General features: G+C 41.5%; 1 protein-coding gene across 1 annotated transcript in view; it reads left to right on the top strand.

Annotated features, from left to right (window-relative positions):
* Nucleotides 1-2,183: 2,183 nt before the first annotated feature.
* The window catches only part of CNOT2 (CCR4-NOT transcription complex subunit 2), a 112,896-nt gene continuing 109,079 nt past the window's right edge, over nucleotides 2,184-6,000 (top strand). Inside the window, exon 1 of the mRNA XM_007463543.1 lies at nucleotides 2,184-2,659. The gene's annotated coding sequence lies outside the window, so the exon portion shown is untranslated. The remainder of the gene's footprint in view (nucleotides 2,660-6,000) is intronic.

Here is a 6,000-nt window from a genome sequence, read left to right as displayed (position 1 = left end):
CTTCCCTTAATAAGGAATTTTTTTCTCAATCTAAATCGGTAATTTTTCTATAAGATGCATCTTACATTTCAAAAACACACAAAACACATACTCAGTATGGCCTATTTTTCAAGTAAGGCAATCTATCAAAGTGAATAGTTTAAAGAAAAAACTCACAACCTACCAAATGGGCAAATTTTATCAATATTAGCAATAAAGATGAACTTTTGGATGCAATAGGACAATATTAAAAATGTACTACTTAGAGTGCTTATTAGAAAGCCATAAATATAAGAAATGTTGGTTTATTTAATACCTAGAAGCTACCTCTAAGGTAGCTATTAAACAAATTTCACAAACTTATGAAAGATTGGGCACCACTAATAGAACTATTTTAAACTTGTTCTCAAGAAGGCTTAAAGTAAATTTATCCTAAACAAATAGCGTTCTCAAGAAAACAATAGTATCAGTGTATTTTTCCCCCAACACTGCTATGCTACACATTTACCATGAAAATGTTTGCTGCTCTATCTTTTCCAGTAAAATACGCAAAGGAACAAAACCCTCAAATTAGACGTGTCTCCTTTTGGAAGTGATTTCTCCAATTTTACCAAAGTTTATACTATTTAAAACTTGTGGGACTTCCCTGGCAGTCCAGCGGTTAAGACGCCGTGCTTCCAATGCAAGGGGAACAGGTTCGATCCCTGGTCAGGGAACTAGATCCTACATGCCATGTGGTGTGGCCAAAAAATAAAAAAATAAAATAAAATTCACAGAATTGGGTGTTGAGAGACCCGAGGCACCATTAAAAAAAAACAAAAACAAAACAACAACAACAAAAAAACACCCCCCAAAAATTTGTTCTCTGAGTAAACATGGGGATAAAAATAAGGGTCATCTTTTGGCTTTAACAGAGTCCTATGCTCTATATGTCAAACTAATAGATTAGAATGGTAAGTAATACTTGATGTTACTATATACATAGACGCATACCCCACTTTTATCATTTCATCTTACAATTCCAAATATTAATAGTTAAACTTTCAAGTTATTAATAGATTAAAATGCTCAATAATACACACATATATGTATTAATATACCTATATGTATGACATATACTTAGAGGTATAAGTCAACATTTTAACACACCATCTTACATAGTAGAAGAGAAAGCTGAAGAGGCAGGAAGGAACTGTTGGGGGAAGGGGAAGAAAAAGGGAAGGAAGAACATAGTGTTGCTCCTCCTTGAATTTTCCTTAAGTAAAAAAACACAATGAAGCAGAATGTTTAATGAAATGAATAACCAGGCAAAACATTTTCTACTGGCTACATCAGCTAATTTATCAAAATACCTTGTACTCTGTAAACACAACAAAGTCACCTATTATTTTATAGTATGCTTATTTTTCTTGCTATTTATGACCGACAGATACCTCTTGCCCTTCAGTGATAAATTTTAAATTGAATCACAGTTAGTTTTTGGAGGGAAAGTATGATTTTATAAAAGAAACAAAACAAGGGAAGTAGAAATTTTACTTACTCCAAATGAATTGTACTTTACAGTAGTGAATTCTATTACTCAAGTAGAAAGGAATGAACAATGAACTACACAATTCCTAAACACGCATGCAGAGGCTCTTTTTAGGTCCAAAAATGTCAAGTAAAAAAGGAAGTATTGATCAATACACAAAGGAATATAGAGAGATTTATTATTTCAAAGAAAATAAAATTAATTTCACTTTGACAATTATTTTTCTGGGAAGCAGAGACTTCACTCTCCTGAAGTTTCCCTCAAAGCCACCGTAATTTCAAACGGTCTTGGTGACAGCGCAGGCAGTCACTCCAGCTTACGTGGGGACTGGGGAGTGGGAGCGAGAAAAGCGCTATAAATCTAACTCAGCAAAGCTCACCCAACAGTATTTTAAAAACCTGCTCCCCAATATGCTCCTTCCCGACAAGTTAAAAAACAACAACAACAAAAAAGGAAGGGGGGTGAGTAGAAAATACCAAGGGTTTTTGGCTGAGGGGAACTCACTTCTCAAGAGGTGATGATGATGTGCTGCCAGTCCCTGGAAGTACGTGAACAAGCACCGGAGGTTTCGTGGGCTGAGAGAAGAAAAGGGGATAGCGATCAGATCAGTTTCAGGTGGCTGGAGCAAGGTGCGGCCGGGACGCGGCGGACGTGGAGGGGGGCGGGGTGTCCGACACGAACACAAACACAAACACGTTCCGCGTCCCCGGGGAGGGCGGACCGACGCCACCTCATCATTCCCCGCCCCTGGAGCCCGCGGTCCTCCTCGGACCTAGGGCCTGTGGTCCTTGCGAAGCAACCCGGCCCCAGGGGAGCCGTAGCGGCCGCAGAGGCCCTGCTCGCTGTAACGACTGCGGAGAAGCTACGAGCCTCCCCGCGAGTCGGTGAGAGAGACGGTGGAGGCCGCGGGGAGGAAGGTGAGGGAGTGAAGCGCTCCTCCCCAACCCGTCTCGAACGCACGGGAAGCGGTCTACCCACCCCCAACTCTGTCCCGTAGGCAACCGACGCTCCCACCTTCCGCCGCCGCCACGAGGGAAGTCGGAACGACGGGGGTCACGGCGGGGGTCAGAGGGTAAAGGTCTTGCTCCCAGCAGTCTCCGCGGTGGATACGTCGCCATCTTGGATCCGCGGGACAAGAAAATTCATGCGGTGAGTTTTTGGCAAATTTTCGGAAGTCTGGCAGTGGGGCGCGCGGCGGGGGCGGCGGATTCGGGGCCCCCGCAAGGCGGGGGAATGCCTCGGGGCCGGGCCGGTCGCGCCCGGGGTCCGCGGGCAGCGTCCCGGCCCGCCGCTTCCCGTTGCTTTTGTCTCGGCTCCAATCGAGAGAGGGAGAGCGGAGCGGGCGGGGAGGGGGGGGTGGCGGTGGAGGGAGGGAGGGGGTGTGTATGGGGAGGGTGGTGGACGGGACGTAAAGCGTCGCTGTAGTCGGGTCGCTGCAGCGGCAGTTCTGGATCCTAGGCCGGGTCCCTTCAGCTGGCGCTGGGGTTTTCCCCAGACTCCTCTACCCCGGGCTCCCTCCAGCGCGGAGGAGCCTCCGCCGCGCTGCTTCCTGGGGAAGAAGAGAAGGCGGCAGCGGCGGTGGCCAAGGACCCCGGGCCCGCTTTAGACGGCGCTGCCGCCTTCCTGGCAGCTGCCGCGGTCTCTGGCTCTTCACATTCTCTCAATACACGCACATCATCTGCAACTTACGTGTGTTTCTGTGTATGTACACGTAAAAGGTGGGGGACACTGGACTGGCTAACGGGCCTCAGGAGCTGCCAGGCCCTTGGGTACAGAAGGCTATGGGTGGTGGAAGAGAAAGAGTGCAACTGGGATGCTTCCTCTGCTTCCGTAACCGGAGGGTGAAGCTTCCGTGGTCTGGTAGAGACTGAGTCCGGAGAATCCTGGGGCGGCGGAGGAACCCGAGGCGCCTCTGTGTGTGAAGTTGCTAGCCCTAGGTTTCAACTTCCGCCGGGGCCTCTCCACCTTTTGCTGTCTTGGGTCTAACTTAAAAGTTTCGCGGAGCAAGTGACTGGGGTTGAAAGAGGCGCTCCTAGTTCTTAGTTTAGGCTCTGTGGTCCGTCTAGGAGGGACAGCCTCTAACTCTTGGTAACTATGGACCTTGGCGAATACGAGTTTTTTCCTTTTATGAGAACATTTCCAAGGTCTTAGAATTTGCGTTTATTCCAGGCACTGTGGGTATGATATTACAACTACAGAAGTCTTACATACGGGTACCAACCTCTTGGAAGGAACCTAAACATCAGCTTCCTTCGAATCCTAAGAGATGCCTTCACTTTTCAACATCCAGAAGACCGAATGCAACACATTTTGTTTCAAAACTCTTGGTCAAAGAATCATACTCCTTTCTTAATCTTCTGGACGGTTTCTAATAAATACAGTGCTATCAACCCTTAGATTCTTGGCGAAATGGTAGGAAGTACCTAGTTAGAATCTGTTCACGAGGGAGGCCATGCTTGAATTTAGAGTTCAAAGTTGAACAGATTTTCTGTCATGCTTGATTTTAGGAATTTCTAGACCTCTAGAATCATAAGTACAGCGTCATTTGCCTCTTAAAACAACATAAGTGGAAGTAATAAAGTAGGGGGGCAGGGCTTAGAAATTTGAAAATATCTCTTTACATACCGGGTTTATGTTGTTGTTTGGGAATACTTGGTATATTTGACAAGTTATTTCCCAAACGCCAGTGAAGACATCTCTTTTGCAATTTTGGAAGATAACTTTATCCCAGATTTAAAGGGTTGCTTAAGAATCACAGTGGGCTGAAATGGCTAAATGGCTACATTCAGGTGGTTTGATGTGTACATTCAGATCTCTTTTCGTTGAAATACTTCCTAATGGACCAAGATCTTTAGTTAACTTTGTATGTTGAACTCCGCTTCAGTTTGTAGTTCTCGTGTAATATTAAATCTAAAGGAAAAATACAAAGTGCGTGTAAAAAAAAGACAAAACTTCACTTCTTTCTTGACTTTGTAAGATCCTCATTTAATTTTAAAAAGGTTCTTTACTCTCATTTTTTTTCCTGAGGGCTTGAATTGCAGTGACTTCTGTGATTACTTTGTATTGTATTTTAGATGGGAATTGAGAAACTTTCACATTTTTTGGCATTCTAATTAATGTAAGCATCATTTGTTGGCAGAACCCTTTTATTCTAAGTATACTGTATAGCGATATCTGTAGCCTAATCTGATACTCTTGGGGAATTAGAATTGCCTGTACATTTAACCAAGCAAGAAATAAAACCTTTTAAAGATTTTTAGTTTCTACAATACTTTAGTTTTAAAGTAAATTTATATGGCAGAAAAATGAGGACAAAATGCATGAGTGATTTATATTCCCTTCCATTTCGAAGTACTACTTGATCTTGGAAGATAAACCTCAGAATGATATTCCTCCCCAAGAGAACTAGTTACCTGTGTTTTTACTTAATAACCTTGGATATTTAATTTACTTTTTGATTTTTCATAGGTACTTCACAGTTAGTTATAATCTGAAAATTCTCTTTGTTCAAAAGTAAATAAATACTTAGATTTATGAGTAGATTTCATTAGAAGTGCTTCTAACCCAGTTGTTTTGGTTCTTATCTCTTCAGCACATACTGGTATTAAAAGTATTTGTATTTTGAAAGACCTTTACAGAATTTTTTGCAACCCGTGGGAAGTTAGAGTTTTACCCTTTTTACTCACAAATCTGCTTCATAAGATTTTCTAATAATACAGAAAAATAAAGAAAAGGTATGCTTCACACCTAAATATGAAATAATGACTAGACATAATTAGATTGGTAAAAATAACTATTCTTTAAAAAGCAGTGTTAAACAGTATTTTTTAATTGTCAACATTTTCAATTGTAGGAAGTTCATTTGTGATGATTACATATTTAAAGGCAAACTTTCCATGTGCTTGCTTAATAGGCATTTGAGGCCAATTTATGCAAACAGTGATACAATCTTCAGAAAAGATACTACTAAATAAGATTTTGTTACCTAGACTTCTAGTGGATTTTGTAGCACAAAGAAGCAAAAGAAACCAAGGTACCAGGTAGGGCAGTTTTAGAGGCAGAGTTAATCTGAGTTGCACTGTAATGTTTGAATAGAATCACATGCAATATTGGTATCACAATATTGATATCAAAGGATCTAGTGCTGTGACAGGAATCATTCTGGTTGATGATACATGTGATTGTTCTTCCTTACTATGGATGATATCTACCCATAATACTTAGAGGAGTTGAATTTCATTGTGACTTTTACTAGGTATTTTTGGAAAGATCTATACTAAAATTGGTGTCTGTTGTAGAAAGTCTGCCTTCGAAAACAAATAGAATGAACACTAGGGTTTTAAGGTTTTAAAATTATTTTGTAATTTTTAACTTGGTTTTGTGCGTTGAACTTTTCCTTCTTCAACTTAAATACTATATATATATATTTTTTTTTCTTGTTGCTCTAGTTTTTCTGTTTGACATCCTTTTTCAAACTCTTAAAATTCCTC

The sequence above is a fragment of the Lipotes vexillifer genome, unplaced genomic scaffold (assembly GCF_000442215.2).
Source record: "Lipotes vexillifer unplaced genomic scaffold, Lipotes_vexillifer_v1.1 scaffold602, whole genome shotgun sequence".
Lineage (NCBI taxonomy): Eukaryota > Metazoa > Chordata > Mammalia > Artiodactyla > Lipotidae > Lipotes > Lipotes vexillifer.
The sequence above is the reverse complement of the archived record's forward strand: the minus strand, read 5'-3'. Positions and strand labels throughout refer to the sequence as shown.